Here is an 18,977-nt window from a genome sequence, read left to right as displayed (position 1 = left end):
CAGGGATTTATTTTTTTCATTACAGATTATTATTATTATTTACAAGTATTATTATTTCAATTCAAAGCGCAGCTTAGCAATAGGAACATTTCCACTTCTCCCTTGGCTCAGTATCTCATGGCATTTCTGATTAGACTGTCAGGAGGGAACAGAAGGGACCTCACAGGCAGGAAAAGGTATCAGTCTCGCTGAGAAGAGCGTTTACGACCACCAGATTGCCCAGTGCCTCGGAGCAGCCGGCTGTGCCACGGCACAGCACAGGCACCTCCAGGCTCCTGAGCTGAGCACTGCCGGCCCCAGGTCAGTCCAGCGGTGCCTTTGGAACACGCCCGGGGGTGGTTGTCTGGGAAGGGAGCAGGACGGAGCGGCTCCTGCTGCCTTTGTGCAGGTGGTACCGCTCCCTCCGGCTCGGGCGGAGGCAGCCGCGCTGATCAGCCCAGTGACAGCAATCCCTGGCAGCGCCGTGAGGACTCCCAGGAGCTGGGAGCTGCTCTCCCACCAGGGACAGCGGGTTCGACATTGCCTTCCGAGTGGTGGAGCTGCAGCTTCCAGCTTGGAGCTGCAGCTGGTTGGAGACGCGCAGCCCCAGTTAAATCCCAGTCCCTCCAGTCCCCTGCCTCATGAGTGTGACTGCCAGACACGAATCTTCTCCCCAGCTGGGGAGGGCCGTGATGTATCTGCTGCTGCCTGGGCAGCTCCTTGTTGCCACATCCCGTTTTTTTTTCACAGTGTTCAGCCACAGTGGAAAGGAATTGAGAGGGGAAATTGCTGTAAAAGGGCTGTGCCTTCCCTGCCTCTCCTGAGGGATCCAGTTCAGAATGTCCAGCCTGTTTGAAGCCTGAGCTCTTCAGGCAAAGAACGTGTATTATCTAGTTTGTATTTTATGGCAGTATATGAATGTTTTGTTATAATAACAACAACAACAATAATAATTAGGGCTGTGAGAGCCCTGGAGGGCTGGAAAGGAACCAAGCCCTGCAGGTTCTCTCGGATGTTCAAGTTTGACAAGGTTGAACCATCCAGGTTTAACCCCCATGGCTGGTGCCCTCTCTCACCCTACTGGCTACCATTACCACCAGGAAGTCTGCTCCCGTCCTCCACATGTCAACTGGGAACTGGGATACCCTGGGGCTTCTCAGGGAGGAACCCACAGTTACTGGGGAGGATGTGAGCGAAACTCACTGAAATTTCGTGAATGTGGGATGAGGGTCGTGAATCATCAGACCTTCAGCTGAGGCCAAGGCTGAGTGGGTCTGAGTGAGCCACACTGTGATCTGGGATTGCAACACTGTCCTTTGTCCAGGGAATGCTCGGAGATCTCTGGGTGAAAGTCCCCCTTCTGTGTCACTCTAAAAGCACTGTGAAGGCACTGAAGCTGACTGTGTTAGGTAGTGCTGTAGGTAATGGAAGATGTCTTGCAGGACCTCAGCTCGTGTCTATGTTTCCACCTGCTGTCTGGGTGACAACAGGAGCTGGAACTGATACTGAAACACGAAAAAGAAAATTTTTTCAGATCTCCACACAGAAAACCTTTGTGGGCATGGAAGGTCAGATGTCGCTGATGCACCAAAGGGCAAGCACTGCTTGTGTTTAAGGGACTGTGCTGAACTGAGGCACCACATGCATTTCCCAATGAGGCAGCCTGGCAATCCCCGTGTGGGACAGGGGTCCAGGCACTCCTGGGTTCTCCTGAGCACTAATCCCAATTCCCACAGTGTTGCTTCAGCTAATCGCTGCCTCAGTTTTCCTCACTTGTAAAATGTGGGGGTAATAACTGTGCATACCTCAGAGAGGGCTGTGAGGATTCATTAATTAAACGATGTTCGGGAAGTGCTTTGAAGATGAAAAGCCCTATATAAGTGCTGGGTGTTACTAATGCTTAGTGAGTACCTGCACAGCCACAAGCAGGGTGTGCCTGCAGGAAGCAGAGCCATAGGCTGAGGCTTATGGCTAAGTGCCTTAAAAATAAATATGATCAGTAAATGCACTGGGGAGGCCAGCTTCCCTCTCCTCCCCATTGGGCTGAGCTCCCACCTCAAAGGAACTAGGGGTTTTCTTTGCCTCCTCCCCTTCTGGAGAACCGAAAGAGGTTTGGGAGCGCTGAGGAGAGAGCTGTGCTTGGACTCACGGTGGTGATGCTGGGAGTTGAGACATCACAGGCAACCGGTTTGCTCAAAGCCCAACAAGCACAAAAATCTACATGTTCAATGAGAAGTATTGTCCTAACAGGTACCAGAAGTCCAGGGGAGCGTGGGGGTAGGAGAACAGCAACTCTCCCAAGTCCCCTTTGCCAGCAGAATGTGTTTCCATGAGCGTGAGTGCCAGGGCTGCACACACAAGCAGTGTCCCTGTGAAGACAAGCAGGTGGCCAGCCGTGCCTGGAGTCTGTGACTCCCTGTGCAGTCGTGCTAATGACATGCATACTTTGGGGAGACGAAGGCAAATCTGTACTTGCTGCTTCGTACGCGTGTTGGAGTGAAAACATAGATGCTGATTTCCTCTTCTTCTCTGTGCCCCTGGAAAACCTAGTATTTAATATCCACCTGACTAAGCAGAAATAAGAGAAAAGGGATTTTTTGATTAGGTTAATTGTTTTTAATGACAGCCTGCCACATTTGACAGATCCCGCTTGTGAAGCCTCAAGACAAGCAAACTTCTCCTTCAGATATACTCTGTGTGTTTCTGTATTTTGTAAGCTGTGCTGAAGTTTCATTTTCTGAATTGGGCAGGGAGGTCACTTCTTTCACAGTTCTCTCCAGGTGTCTCTGGGAATGACATACCTAAGCAATAATGTATGACCTGGTGGAGGTGTTCAGGTGGAACCAATGGCAGAAACTAGTAAGGTAAATGCTGCATTTACTAGCCTAAACTTAGTTATCGAAAATTGACAACTTAAGACCAAACTTTGAACCAGACTCAAAGGTTCCTGTGTAAAATTGAGGTAAAAGCTGGACACTCTTCTGAGAGGAATGTGTAAAGTGCTTCAAAAGCACATGGTAGTTATTGAATTATTTATAACAGTAAAATTCATCAGATCAAGTATCATTGGTTCTTTATATTCTACAATTACACAAAAAAACAAGATGAGTCATAACTGAGACTGAGGCCAGGGAGTATCTATCACACAAGGAATTCTTACTGCTGGGCTGCTGAAGGGATCAACAGAAATGAGTAGATGTTACAAGGGAAGGACAGATGTCCTGGGCTGGAGAACAGTCCCTGCTGTCGGGAGCAGCCAGTGATTAACAGGTTCTGTGCAGTCTGAACGGAGTTTTATTTCATCCTTCCTGGAATGCACTCCTGGTTTGGCCCTTATCATAAAGCCTATCAGGCAGCTTGGGAACACACTGGAACACGCTGAGCACCAGGCTGGGACACAGGCTCACCACCACAGGCAGGCTGAGACTTTAAATCTTCGTGCCTCAGTTTACCCATTGATTAAGATGATAACCTTCCCAGAGTGTTGTGGTGATTAATTATTAATGTTAGTAAAGGGTTTTGAAGATGAAGAATGCTACATGCTGGCTAAAGATCTTAATTACCTCAGCCTCATGATGAAATCTTTATATTTACATAATGAACCAGTCACGGAAGAGGTGCAGAGATGGTCTCTCCTGGTGAACAGATTCTTATAACTCAGTTATCTCAGCCATTGTCATTATCTACATCAAATCCTTTTTTCCATGGGGAATCTGCTTTTGGAGTGAGCAGAGCCCACATGCTCCATGTGAGTCTCCTGGGATGGCAAACAGCCACAGTACCTTGGCTAATTTCAGTCCCTGCCCATGAAACTCACCTCACCCAGAACTTGTTTCAACTTCTCCAGCTGTTCTTGGCATGTGTTGAGATTTCATAAAGTTGATGCCATCAACTCCCACACATATGGCAAGAGAGAGTGAGAGAGAAAACCCACACACAGTAACTAATATATAGGGAGAAGAGGTATTTGCATGGGAGAGCACAAACATGAGGCTTTTCCAGCCGGCTCCGAAGGCTCCTGACTGCTAATGCCGAGATGCAAAGGGATATGCAGATCAGGGGGGTGACTCAGAGAGTCCTTTCCAATGCACAACTCCGGGAAGATGCAGGATGCTTCCAGCAGGGCCACTCCATGAATTTTATGGTCAGCTGGGTAGTTTTTGCTGCTGTCCACACCGTGGTGTGCAGCAGTGTCAGCACTGGGCAGGGAGCACCTGCTGGGCTCACAACTGGAGCTGCTGTGGTAGCTGCTTTCTGAGGGACTACTGAGAGGTATTGAAGGTGACACATGCCCAGGCCCCTGCAGAAGGTGGGAAGACTTTTCTGATGGTCCACATTCAGAATTCAATCCCTGCTTTGAGTTACTTTTGTTAAGACATTATACCTGCGGTACAGAAGTTTTCTTTTTTAAGCAAGTGCATGATTTTTCAAACTTTCAATGATATTTGTTTTCAATCCGTAACTCATTATCAAGTTGACAGCTAATTATTATTAATTTATAATCTCACCCTAGTTTCAATAGGAAAAATCTGGAAACTGCTGGCAAGGGAGGGTTTGAACACAAACACAGAGTGCAGGCAATAACACCCATTTCCATACTCACTTTTAGATCTGGGCAGATTTCCAGGGTAATCCACATTTGTCTCCTGGAGACAGGACTTCAGGAGAAGCATAGCTTTTTTCAGCACTGAGCAGTCACGCCAAACTTTTTGTTGGAGTTTGGTTTGCCTGTTATGAGGCAACAAGTTGAGGTACTGGGATAAGGCAAGACTGGGAACAATACCAGGACTCAGTGCCACACACGGTTCCTTCCGAACAGGGATGAATCTCAAGTTCCTCTGCTCATCACCCTCCAAGTCACTGGGTGTGAGTGGACCCCGGACATGTGTGAGACTCAGCAGCTCTGTGGGGATGAGGCTCTTGGCAATGTCCTCCCTGGCCAGTCTCTCACCAGCTGAGACCAGAATCACTTCTTGGAGCTCCTCAGGCTCGTGCACCTGCCATGTGCAGCTCTGGGGGATCCAGCCCATCAGCTGCAGTAGCTTCATTAGTCACTAATGGGCTGCACACTTACAAAGCATTTACATTTCTTTTATAGTGATTGAAAGACTGCAAAGACATTTTGCTAATTATCCCATTGCATACCCCGTGAGCCCTGCAAAAACTTGGCCACACTGTGGGGTTTATTGGACACCAAGTATCAGGCCTTCCATTTCCTCTTCTATTTATATTCTCTGTTCTAATGGAAACCACAAATCTTTCCAGGTGACTTGTTTATTAAGTGAATTTAGAACAGTTAACATTTGCATTTATTAATTTTCTAGAAAAACTGGTATTACTAGTTACTAGGACTCTATCTCAGATTTCACTGGATACCAGCTGCAAATCTTGGTAATAAGACTTTGGTGATGATTAAGCCAGTGACGTGATTTTCAGTGGCGTGGAGCACCTGCAGCTGCCTCTGGCTTTGCAGTGACCTGTGAGGACTCAGCACCTCGGACAACACCTCCACAGCTCCTGGGCACAGCCAGAATAAATGCAAAAAATCTGTAGGACCAGATTCTCCCACCTGCATGCACAAGGAGTGACAGCTGGTGTAACCAGGGTGTGCTGTTGGTGTAACCTGCTCTGACTACCGAGACCGGCGAGGGAATGGCACGGCTGAGTTATTCCTAGGAATTGCATGTTTAAGCAGAATCCGAGAGCCAAGTCCTAAAGCTACTCATGTCCCAGTGAACTGATGAACGTGAACATGAACTGATTGTATTTTTAATATGAATGTTTGGGTTTCTGAGCTCAGGTGCTGAATTGTGATATGCCCTTATCTGAAGAAGTATCTGTAGTACCTTCTCCCCAGGGTAGGACTCACGGATCCCTCTGTGCCCTGGAGTTTTGTTCTATATTTCCTTGATTGCATGATCAGAAATGCTCTTTCAGTAATTTCATCGCATTTCTTTTCAGTAATGACAGATCTTTTCTCTCTACAAAACAGCCTTTAAATTCTTGATTTCTTTTACTGGGTCACTGTTAACTCTTCTATGCTCTACATAATAACACTGGAGATTTTTTGCAGATAGGCGTTCTGCCAGTCTCCTTCATAAAAATGAATTACATCTGGAGCAGGTATGAACTTGGAACAATTCCTACCTCCCAGGTAAAACTACTCATCTGATGCATGAGCATACTGTGAATCCTGCACAGACTGAAGAGGCTGGGAAGGAGAAAGGGAATTTTTCTAATCCATAGCTGAATTTCTTCTGGTGAAGGACATGTACAACCAACTGCAAGAAAACAAATGATTGTTCTGATTATTTTCCACTGTAGGAATAATTGGTAACATTGTTCTTCTTGGCAAAGATGAATAGTTGGAACCAGACTATTTCACAGAGACAAAATATCCACAGGGAGAGATTTTTGAGGCAGTCATAGGATGCACCCTACAGAGTGTGATTCTCATGACATTAAAGCGGTACTAATGGCATTGCCATTAACTTCTAATGAAGAAAGAAATGGACCTGATAAACACAGCGTAAGTGTTCTATGGAAGGGGAAATAAAAATATCACATTTTAGGCAAGGTCTGGCTCTCATTGAAGCCAAAAGAGTTGAACTTACTGAACTTATCCAAAACAGGAAAAAGAATTTATGACTGTGGAGGACGAAGAAACACTGCTGTGAATCTGAGCTGCTGAATAACTCCATACCACAGAAGAGATCCCCAGAGTTTTGCAATAGTAACTGTTGTGTTACTTTGTGGAATTTTCTGATCCTTTGATAATGTTTCCTCCTTTTAACAGCAAAATCCACACTGCTTCTTGAAGGCTTTTAGAATATTTTTCCTTATGCTTTTATCCTAGAGAAGGCAGGACCACATTTGGTATTTAGGACAGGGAGCTGGCAATCTGGATTCTTTTCAGCTTTGTCACTAACCCGTGGTATGACTTTGATCTCCTCATTGTGCAGCACCACGAGAAGAAGCCATGAGGAGTCTCTCTGTGCCTCAGAAAGGGTCCTGTCTGTGCCCACCAAAGGGACTGGCTGTGCAAGTTTGGCATTCCCACCTCCTGCACTGGTTCTTTGCAGCCTGGCAAAACCTACTCCCACTTGCAGAGCCTCATGGAGCTGTGCTGAGGTTCTCAGGGTTACATATATGTGGTGCTTTGACAGCCTGTGATCTCCCTGGAGCTGTAGCACCACAGCCTTTGTTTCACTCACCTCTCCCCCTGGCCAAGCAAAGCAAGTGTTCCTTCAGAAACAATTAAAATTGAACATTTAGATACCACACTGGGAGGAAGTAAACAACTAAAATGTAAAGTAAACAAAAGAAAAATTCAATTCTGGCTTAAATTTTGCAACCAGAGGCCAGTGTCTTAAACTCTTTTCCCTGGAATCTCAAGGAATGCCCACACGTTCAGGCACTGGGATCCATTAGTCCAGTCTTGGACATATACTGTGCTCCATCCTTCTTCGGACAACTCTTTGAAGTTCTCCAAACTTTTATTTCCCAGAAGTTAGGTTTTATAATATAAATGGGTCTCTAATTGGCTTTTACCAAAGCCAACAGCAATGGATATTTTACCAGTGGTTCCTCTGGGTTTCGACCTAATTGACCAGAAGGTGTGTGACCTCTATAAACACACCTCTGGCCATTCCTGGGAACCAGGTGCCTTATTATTTCTCCCTTCCTCCTAGCCAGCCTTCTGGCTACTGCTTCCCACCCACTCTGAGCTACTCCCTTTATTTCTTTGTACAGTTATTAGTCTTATGCAGGACACTGGTTACAGGCAGATTCTATTAACTCATGACTTGTGGTGGTACCAGTTTCCTACAGATACCTGTATATGCTGATCTATATGGATTATTGCTTGGTAACAAGTTGCTCTGAGAGGACTTGTCTATGACAGCAGTAACTCCTCAGCTTCAACCTCTGTCCCAGTCACTTAGACTAAAACCTTCAAACCCTTCAAAGACCCATCATTTTTAATGTCTGTCTTGAAATGAGTCACTGAGCACCTCGAGGTTCAATTGGCCCTATTTGGTTTGGGAGCTTGTCTTGATGTGTGGCAGCTGTCCCTGGGTACCTCGAGATTCCCCTGACTGCCTGGATTTGGGGTACTTGCTCTGGGGGATGTACACACTGGAAACAACAAGCTAAATAAAAACATGGGCTTTTTGTCAATGCCTTCAACTTTAAAATGGGACTTTCAGTTTCTAAAGGCTGGCAGGGAGTTCGTTTTGAGTCAGTCTTTGTGTGGTCATTTTCATTCTGGAATGAGACTGTTCTTGCACAGAATTACACTAAAATGTGTTGTCAAGAGACATTGTCTTTTGTTTCCATGAGTTTGCAAATATCCCCAAACAAGTTTGATGTAAGCCAGAACGTCCCAGCTTTTATCCCACCGAATAAAAGCATCTCCCTGAACACCACAAGCCCTCGTCTGACTGGGAGCTCCGGGAGCTGCCAGAACGGAGCACATTCCTGACCTGACAGTGCCAGGCTCCTTGCCATGGCCCACACAAGGTAGTTTACAGCTGCTTCAGGGGGTCTCCCTGTAATACTGCCACAACACCATGTTTTGATGAGACTTTAATGAACTTTCTAAGCTGCCTGAATTCCTCTGATGAAGGGCATTGTATGTGTGCAGTTTGTTTGTATTGTTGCCTAATTATGAACAGCAGTTAAGACTTCACACCTGCAATTTGTATTCACAGTTTGTAAAATTCCCTTGCCTGGAGTTCTCTGCTGCTGCTGCCAACAAGGTGTACAGCAAATTTGATTCTTTCCCTAAGTGCCCCAGAACAAAGCACTGCATCATTCTCACGTCTCCAGCTGACAGCACAAGGGCCCAGAGCTGGAGGAGATGACTCGAAGCCACTGTGTCTGACGTGTCCCTTCGCAGGGGTTGAACACACCTTAGCACAGAGAATGGAGATGATAGTGCCCAGCATCCAGCACGTCCCACCAAGCCTGATCTGCACATCCTCAGCCCACGAGTGAGCTCTCCCACAGGAGCAGGCCCGGCTGGGGACTCCCACTGGTTGCAACACTGCAGGGAGATGATTTGATACAGAAAATTGTTCATGTGGGGACACTCTTGTGTTTATTCAAGGTTGTAGTCCCCAGGTACCATCAATTCTCAGTGACCTTCCCAGGAACTGGCATTGTTTAGAGCTTCATCATGTCCCATGCCTCAGTCCTAATCTATCTAACTATGCCAGTGAGGTCCATATATTCCCTTTAAATGATTTGTGGAATGGGTAACACATCAATTACATTTATACACCTGTAATCTACAATTTACTTGTGCTTTAAAACCGTTGCTTTGAAAACAATTCTCCTGGTGAAGAATAAAGCCAGTGCTACTTTTTCTCAATTTTTTTCCTGGTACTGCTAGGTTGGGTCATGTTGGGCAACCCGTGTGCAAGGAGGGAGCAGCAGGAAGGAGCAGTCAGTCCAGCTGGGTGATGGCACTGTTTGGGAGAGCTCCCCAGCACTGGGTGACACAGCAGCCAGAACACGCAGTTACTCATGGAAGTAGTTACCTGGGAGCCAGAGGGACTGACCAGGGGCTCTGTATTATTAATTTTATTGCTGATTCTGTACATTATGAATCAGAGTCAGAGGCAAACCAGAACAAGGTGACATTGTTTGCACAAACAGAACAGCAACAGTCCTTCCTTCGTGAATGCATCTCTTGAAAAATGCTCATTTTCTGACTCTGCTGGGGAGTTTCACAACAGTATATAGGGAATATATTCAAATGGGAAAGTCTCCAAATGGTCACTGTAACATCAGTACAAAGCATTGTTAATAAATTAATTGACTTTGGTCAGCTAGAAAAATAAACCTAGGCTCATGTTGTTTGAGTGAAACTCAATTCAGGACAGGTAACATCAAGAACACAACTAGTATAAAAACTTCCACGCAATAAATCAAAGAAGAAGAAAAGTACAAGGCTATTAATGCTCTACTATAACATTCCTCACGGCCTCTCTGCAGTGTGGAGAACTGCAAGCCAACATTTTTCAACTGTCCTAAAGAATGTGAAATGTAAATGTTTAGAAGAATGTTTTTGTGCCAAGCTGAGAGTGATCATAAACATCGGCTCGTAATAGAAACATTTTAAAAAGATGCTCTCCTTGCTGCCAGTTTTTGAGAGCAACACCATGTAAATTAGATTGGAGTCTCCTTGGATTCTTGACACTCCATTGCTGCCTCTTATTTGCCAAAAAATTGTTGGATTGATGTTATGCTTGAACTTAAAGTATGAACTGCAACTGTATTAAATATGCTGCTTAAATGTCGTGTGGATAAACAATAAATCACCTGCCTGGATTCACTTTGGGGACAGGCCCAAAGGAAACCTTGAAGGAAAAGAACCACTGCTTTAATTATGACACTATATTTCTGTGGCAGCACAAACGTGCCTGGTATTTTCCTACCAAGTGGAGTTTCTGGGTTCGTTGAGATGTAACTTTGCCACAGCTCATAACACACTAAAAGCAAAGTGTGACTGACTCCTGAGTGTACCCACCCCACCCTCCTGCTGTGAGCTCTGTGCAGAGCAGGGGTGCAATAGTGCACACCTATACACCTGAAACCCTGCTTCTAACACCACGCTGCTTGCCACAGTGACATCCTCTGTTATTTATCATCAGAATCTTGGCCAGAATGTTCAGATCTAGGAAAATCGAAATGCTTTGGGAACTATGACCAGTTTCAGCTGTTGGGCTTAGTTAAAACACCCTGAAATTCCAAACAAATCTAGCATTTTCTAAGTGAAACATTTTAGCTTTGGGATTCAGTTTCCATTTTAGTTTAGTGCTTAATTATATTTTAGAAACACTTACAGCAAATTAAATATGTGAATCAAAGCATTTCCTTATGAACCAAGACATCTCTTTTGTCACTGCTGCTGGTGAATCCAATTGTTAGGAGACAGAGCCATTTCTGATCACAACCCAAACCATCTCCTTGTTTAATCAGTGCTCATACTCTTCAACCTCCCTCATTTTGGCCCATGACAGCAGATGGTTATTGATGACATGATGGTTAGAGACGACATGGTTATTAGGGGATCATGGTTATGTATCTTTGCAGGTTTTATTTTGATAAAGGCTTTGAAATAACTTTGGAAAACTGTTCTTAGATAAACTCTCCAGGTTTTATGTATAGCCTGCCACTTGTTGGGAAGAAGATTTTGAAAGGTAGAGAGAGCAGCTGTAGGTACCAACCCCAGGGATGTAGGTATGCAAAGAAGGACCACAGAGTCAGTGATGTTTTGGAAATCACACTGCTGAAATAGCAGTGCAGCCAAGTGCAATCATGGGATTTCATTTTCCAGAACAGTAAGACATTTTTGGTTCATTCTACTACTTCTGCAAGTATGGCAGCCAGGACAGTCCAGGTGCCCTGTTCTCCTCCCTAACCCCGTCTGAACCTGACTGGAAAGCTTTTGGGCAAAAGCCAGGAGAAAACACACTGTCACCATAAGCAGGAGATGTTCTGAATGGATGAAGGAGACAGTGTTTGAATTCATTTCCCCCTTAGCTACAGGAACAAATGTGATCTTGAGATGGAGTTAACAACTGTTACCTGTGTCAAAGAAACAGACAGCAAGAAGGAGCATGAGTGTTCTTGTGACTTGGCAAGTCAAGCCTCACGGCATGGAAAGGTGGGAAAGGACACAACAGCAGAGAGTAAGAGGATGTGAGCTGTGCTCATGATGAAATCACTGGGAATTTTGCCATGAAAGCAGAACTGAGTAGTTCTTTCAGGTATGGAAAGTAGTGCGAATGACAAACCCAGAACTCCCATTAAGAGGTTAAGACAGGAAGCTGTTTTCTTCCAGGGATGAGCCAAGAAGCTGCAAAAGCTGGGTCCCTAAACTTGTGTACTCTAGCCAAGCCTTGACAGGAGTCTTGCTTCCAGCATCCCTTGAGGGTGTCTTTTAAGTCCCATTAATATCTATCATAGTTTTCCCACAGCTTCCTTGAGTTCTAGTGGCCTTCCCTCTCTTTTCCATCTATTCAAGGACTGCACACTGTGTAGTGATCTGAACTACACAGGAGTCAGAGGATGTCTTTGCATTGTCTTTAGTAGCCTTTGAGTCAGAGCAGGGAGGTCACAGTTCTTGGGTTTATGGTTTGTTTTGCAGATAAATCAGGACATTTTGCTATTGTTTTGGTTTGAGCCCTGGAAATAACAGAAGCGGCAAATACATAAAACAAGGTTCATGCCAATAGGACAACCAAAAGAGTTTTTAGGTATCATCCCAATACAAACAGGATCTTGGTGGCAGAACTAGGAATGAAGGCTGAATCCTGACTTCTCTCCTTGTGCTTTCACCATTCAATCATGCAAACTCCCCCAAATTATCATAAAATTGTGCAAAGCGTAACATCCAGCAGAGACCAGCTCTGCCTGGCTCCTATGAGCTTGCCAAGGCTGTTGGGATAGCGAGGGAAGAGACACACAATTCATTTTAAGAAGGTTTTTTTTCCCCCTGCTTTGTGGTGGTTTGTGAAATGCCGGGAAGGAACAGTACAATGAACAGAAAATGTTCCAAGGAAACCAGCCTTCTCCATGGCATTGCCCAACAAGCACCCAGTGTACCAACCACGGAGCTTTGCATGGGAGTGTGGGACACACATGGGACTGTGATTGCTGCTGGCATGAGGCCTCTCCTCCCTTCTGAATTCCCAGAGCAGAGAAAGGGCAGAGTATCAGAGCCTCTCCGTGCCTGGCTGAGGCTCTCCCTCACCTCAGTACAGATGCAGGTGCAAAGTTATCGAGTCCATAATTTTTTTGCATAATTTAGAGCCATAAAATGGAAGCTGCCTTTGAGCATTTGGCTCTTCCTCCCTTGCAAGTTAGGGCCAGATGCAAAAGAGGACTTAAGCACCTACAACTCCATAGGTTCCTCCCTGCTCAGGATAACATTTCTTCCAGTACCAGCAGCTTTATGTCTGGACATGCCCAGAACTGCTGTGATCTGAGCAGCTTAGTGCACAGTTCTCACCTAAAACCCACTGGGATCCCAAGAGAAGTAAAGGAGCATCGATTTTCTCAGTCCAGCCAATTCAGTTGGAATATTACCAGCCTAATACAGACCAGCAGGGCAAATCCCCTCACGTGATACAGTCGTAGCCACTTTCTTTTACCCTTGACCAGGCAGGAGAGGTGCAGTCTGGCCAGAGGGTTTGGTTTGCACTGAAGAGCTGAGCAGAGTGAGAGTCGTCCTCGGCTGTTCTGCGTAAGGTCCAGGCTGGTGGGGTTGTCCAGGGGAATGAGCATTCCCTCCAGGATCGAGATCGGGAATCTGAAAGTTTCCAACACAAAGAAGAAACAAAAACTCAAACCCCTTTCAAGGAAAACATAAGTGTAGTGGATTAAAACAAAAACAGAAAAACCCCAACCAACCAAAAAAACATGCCACCAAAAAACTGAAGAAACCACAGTTATTTTGCTGGCTAATATCATAAAGACATGATGGTACTTGCAGCTTCCTGCTTGGACCTGGCTTGCTCCAAAGTTATTTTGTGTGTTAATCCTGTGGTTTAGATGATGAAGATTAGGTCTGAGTGAGCTGCTTCAGATAAAAGGGGAAATGGCAGCAACCAAACCTTCACCCAAGCTCCAACCTAAACTTTTCTAAGCTTTGAATAAAATAAAAAAGTATTAACTTTTCTTTATTATTCCTTTGTTTTGCAATTAAGATTTTACTTGAAGGTACTATTATTCATCAACTACAGTTATTCATTCAAAGCTTTGGAAGTCCCAGTGTTGTGAGAAGGAGAACTGCTGTCCCTGCAAATACAAAAGTACACATTGCAGGTTCACAAAAGTACATTTCTGTCCCTTCTCCTGAACTTGGCTTTTTAATGAAACTGGGTGTTTTTTTAATCTGCGTTACTTCTTCCAGTGTAATTGCCACCATACCATACAAGTTTCTGCCCAGTTTTGGTTTCTGTGCATCTTGACCTGGAATGTTCAGTTACAGATTCTCTGATAAAGATTCCAGTCAACAGCCAGTGATTTGGCCAATGTTCCTCAAAAAACAGGAATATAAAATCTTGTTCCAAAACCTAAACGGAAATGTGTGAGTGGTTGATTCTCACAAAAAAAAACCCAAACCCAAAACCAAACAAACAGGAGCTGCCTGCTGCTTGGCAATTTTGAAAATTGAAATTAAAACGATGTTCTTTAGCACTTCACTACGTAATACTTTTAGGTGCCTATTTTTAAATGGTTGCCTCAGCCAGTGGCATTCTTTTCTGCTTGATTAGCACATATTTGGCATGCAGAGCTCCAGGGAAAAGCACACTTACTCCATTTATTCCCAAGCTGGACAACTCTTTGCAGATGTCAAATCCATGCATAACAAAGCCAGTGTTTGCTCACACAGACTTAGGCATATTAGTACAGTTCTTGTAGCTACTGGCCTCGTCCTGCACTGCCCTTCAGTCACAGGCTGAGAGCTGGAGGTTCCAGATGTGCTTGGCAACACTTTACAGATAACCCTGTGGACTTGCTGTGAGCCCATGGGTCTGACTGCACAGTGGGGAACTGGGCTGTAGGAATATTGTACATGGACACTTTTGTTCAGAGAAATGTTTCCTCTCTTACAGTCCATTATAGCACACCCAGGGGCAGGAAAACCACCTGGATATATCCCATAACAGAGCAGCTGTGGAGGCCAGGTCACTGTAACATCAGGCATTTCACAAGGCAGCTGGACCCTGAGCCTTCCAATGTGCAGGCACATCAACGAGATGCTCAAATTAGGAGTCTGGCTTCTTCATTGCAGTCACTGGCCAGACTCAGGTGCCTTCACAAAGAGGTTGAGCTCCCCAAATGTTAAGGAAACACAGATTCTAACAGCTCAGTAGATTAATCCAAGCCTTTCAGCCTTAGAGCCGAGGATGGATATGCCAAAGAAAAGTGTCACAGGAGGACACAAGACTGTGGGAAGTGCTGTGTGGACTCTGCTGCTCACACCTGCAATTACTGACTTCGGGTGGGCACGAAGGAGCTGCTTCTCATGCCAGCTGCTGTTTGTGCAGTGGTTTAAGCCCAGCTTTAACCAGGACATATTAAAAATGGAATGAGCCAGCTCTGGAAAGGGACTTCCACCAGTATAAACTAGAGAGGCTTGGATTAACATTTGAACTTTCTGAATGCTTATTCTAATTCAACCACAGAATCTTCTGAGAGTTCAGCCATCGCTAATTAAGACATGCAACGATTTATCTGTGGTTCATCTGTGCATTTGGCAGCTTTTGCTTTAGTAGGACTGAGTGCTGCAAAGTATCTGTGCTGGGAAATGCCCCTCAGAGAAACACAGGGACTAACCAACTCCACACTTTTAGGTTGACTCTCATGCCCTTTCTATAGCTGGGAATACTACCGTGGCTTGGATTTAGGGTGAAAACAAATAACCCACTTCAAAAATAAACTGCCCTAGGAAGTGTCATGAAAATTTTTTAATGTCAAATTACAAAAACATAACGTGTGAATGTAAATCATTTCCCCTGCAATAAATGCAGTACAAACATCCCCGTGTTTTCCTAATACCTGAGAGCTGGAATATAAAAGTGGCTATAAACAACAGTGAATCAGAGAGGTCTGTTTTGTTCCCCTTCCTCCTCCGTCTCCCCCAGTGTAATTTAATAAATATTAATGAAAAAGAGCACCAATAACACTTATATATTAATTTTTCTCCTTTTATTTTCTGATCATGCTTAATTTAAAAGTGTTTTGGGGTTACGTTTAGTCATATATATGGTTGTTTGAGCCTTTTATTAGCCATGATTCATTCTACATATCAGCATAAAGTGGTGCTCATGCCTCCAGTCTGTGTCTGCTCCATGATGCTCAGTTATCTGCCTGCCCCAAGCTATTGGTAGGGCTGGATTTGCATGTACACTGTTCTCCTATGGCAATAGTATGCCAGGAATGGCCGGGCTGGTATTACCTGGCCAGGTGAGGTTCCATTCAAATAATGCACATGCCACCAAAACAATTCAGATCAAAGGTCTGCCTTTCAACAGAATTAAAATGTAAGGACTTCTAAAGCAATTTTAGCAGTTGGCTTTACAAATGAACTTATGTCAGCTGCTCTGTATGATGACTGCCTAAATTACTTCCATATCTAATCTTATCTCACTATCTGTCTGTCTGTTTTTCAGCATTTCAGTGCCCATCACCATATTATCCAGGCGCCACCGTAAGATTAAGGAGCTCTGCAGTGACATTCTCAACGTGGTCTGTTCAAAGGTCATTAGCAGAACCTTTCACACTGGAAAAGACTGGAGGAGAGCACGGAAGTGACCGCCAAGGAGAGGAAAAGGAGCAGGAGGCAGCAGGCTGGTGGAGCCATTTTGGTTGTGCTCACACCGTGTGCTTTGCTCGGCTGAGCCAGAGCCCCGGGGACCTCGGGGCAGCTCCTTTGTGCTGCTGCAGGGCTTGTTGGACACTCCTGTCACCTCAGAGCGTTGGCCCACATGGCCTCAAGATTGCTGCCCCTGTGCCATTGCCATGCTGGGGCTTTATGACTTCTGTATCTTCCAGCCTCAGAGCAGGATATTCGTCTCACAAATCCCAAGGAGAGAGCAAGCCCAGCAACTCGGGAACCACCTTCTCCAAGTGAATATATTAGTTAAAGTTTCATTTTCCTCATTGTGTGCAAATCCTCCCAACTGTTTGTGTTTGAAGAAGGCAAAAAAGGGTGTTTTGCTATGTACACAAAGCTACACAGGACCCACAGAATCAGGAGAGGTGATTTTACCCCAGGGGGCCCTGTCCTGCTCCCCCTGAAACTGGTTGCTGCCATGTCTCCAAGGACAGCCTGGGAACTCGTGTTCCAGAGAGGTGGCACTGCCTGGACCCTGCTGCTCCCGTTTCAAGCAGCGCACTGGTGAGTGAAAGATTTGCCAAAGCTGTTTTTTCAGGGCTGCAATTAGGGAGCCTGGCTCAGTCCTGAGGAGGCCAACGACACTGAGCTGACGTGTCGCTCAAACAAACCCTGAGGTCTTTTGTGCCCCTTTTGGTACAAGAACAGCAGGGGATTTACGCTGGGGGATAAATAGGTGGTTCCAAAGTGAGAAGGAAAGAGCCAAAGTTGGAAGCTAACCACAAAACGTGGGTGTAAACGATTACCAAAGGCTTCCAGTAACTCTGCTATCATCAGAGACTGGCTTTATGGGTATGGCCTCAAGAAGTTTCCCTCCACTTAATTAAAGAGGTAGATAAGTATCTAGGTGGAGTGTGCAGATAGGTTCTAAATGAGTTATCCACTAAGGCTGGTTCACTGCACCTATTGTTAAAGCCAGAATATAATATCAGATTAATGCATTATATTTGCCTATTATAGCACTATGTCATCATTATATGACATGTTATAATTAAAGCCCTGCATTAGAAACAAAACTATTTGGCTTGGGATAAGTTGCCTTTATGACTTCTGTGGTTATGATTTCCTCCTTTTCTTAACCCCTTAAAACTGCATAATATAGCTATTTGTAACTGTATAAAGAAAGTTTCTAGTTTCAGATTCTAATCTCAGGTAATTCGATGTAAATAAAGTCAAAATCTGGCACATGGTCTTTTCCTAAGTCAGAATATTTCCTAATAGGGGAAAATCCACATTGTTTGGGTTGACGGAGCCTCAAGGATGGGCAGTAGATTAAAGGAGATCATGCCTGACTTGGCATCCCTCTCAGCTGTCCCTCAGCTGTCCCCACCAGCTCCTGGTTTTGTACAGTTCCCCAGTACTCCTCAGGAGAGGAACCCCCTCAACAAACTCTCACTCCTGGAACTACATGAGCAAAAATTGGTTACGAGAACAGCTTTTGGACGCAGCTCTCGGGAAACCACGCTCCCAAATGCAAACCTGCCCATGGGTGTGGGATCTCCTGCCTCACTCAGAGATACGACTGAGATTACAGTTTGGGTAACTGACTATGCTAATGCGGTTAATTAGTGATTTGCATATGCACGCTTTTAAATTTCAGGAGTTGGTGATTCATGCAGTGAAGTGCCAACCTCAGCCTTGCTGTCAGATTCAGGCAGAGCGTGCCAGCAGTACCCCCCCTCCTCTTGCACAGAGCAGGTGTTGTCACCAGGCAAGGTGTAATTTCCCCAAAATAACCGGGCTGTGCCCGTTGCAGGGACAAACCTTGTAGGGCAATGAATCTTCCTGCTCTTGTTTAGGGGCAGCATTTATTATCCAATATTTTGCAATGCTCTTATATAAATCTAATTGAAGTCTTTTATGTTCCTGACTGAAGTGTGCACTTGTTTGGTTTGGAGGTGACCACCTTAATGAGGGTAATGACGAGGGGACCGCTGCCAGTAGCCAGGGGTGACATCCCACTGTCACAGTCGGTCCCTTGGGGAGAGTTTATTCTGTTGCTGCAATGCTGGTAACTCAGTAATTTTCTTCCTGATTCGCAATGACCTTTCCCCTGGACTTAGAGAGAGTTGGATTTGGCCTTGGAAATTGGCTTGTGCACCAGGAACTATTTGGTCATTTCTGTTTCACTTGGATGTTGGAAATGCGCATTCTCTTCCCGGGGCAATTTCTGCCGTGCGGGAAGGCCCCAAGTGTGAGTGCCAGATGTCTCAGATCATCAGACTGGGGCACATACAGGCTTCTGATGGAGCTGCTGGAGACACGTTTTTAGCATTTCATCTGAAAAAATAAAACTCCTAAAGCGAGAAGTAGAGAAGTGAAAATAATAACACGCAAAAATGTGATTTTGAGTTTTGCCTGGAAAGGTCATTTCTCCAGCATTTGCCACTGGTACCCCAGCACTGCTCAAGGGAAATTCCCCTTCCTGGCTGTTACTCACACGAGTAAGTCACTAAACCTGATCCCACCGTGCTGCTCCTGCTCCCACGGAATCAGTGGGATGACTCAGAGGAATGTGATGGGCCACCCATGGACATCCAGTGGTGTGTTCTCTCCGGTGCCAATTCATCTTCTGCTCTGCAAA

The 18,977-nt window shown here is 45.2% G+C and overlaps 1 long non-coding RNA gene across 1 annotated transcript in view; it reads left to right on the top strand.

Moving 5' to 3' along the window:
• The window catches only part of LOC116795359, a 124,211-nt gene extending 107,320 nt beyond the window's left edge, over positions 1–16,891 (top strand). Inside the window, exon 4 of the long non-coding RNA XR_004360027.1 lies at positions 16,170–16,891. This is a non-coding gene — a long non-coding RNA (uncharacterized LOC116795359). The remainder of the gene's footprint in view (positions 1–16,169) is intronic.
• The last annotated feature ends 2,086 nt before the right edge of the window (positions 16,892–18,977 follow it).

The sequence above is a fragment of the Chiroxiphia lanceolata genome, chromosome 17, assembly GCF_009829145.1.
Source record: "Chiroxiphia lanceolata isolate bChiLan1 chromosome 17, bChiLan1.pri, whole genome shotgun sequence".
Lineage (NCBI taxonomy): Eukaryota > Metazoa > Chordata > Aves > Passeriformes > Pipridae > Chiroxiphia > Chiroxiphia lanceolata.
The sequence above is the reverse complement of the archived record's forward strand: the minus strand, read 5'-3'. Positions and strand labels throughout refer to the sequence as shown.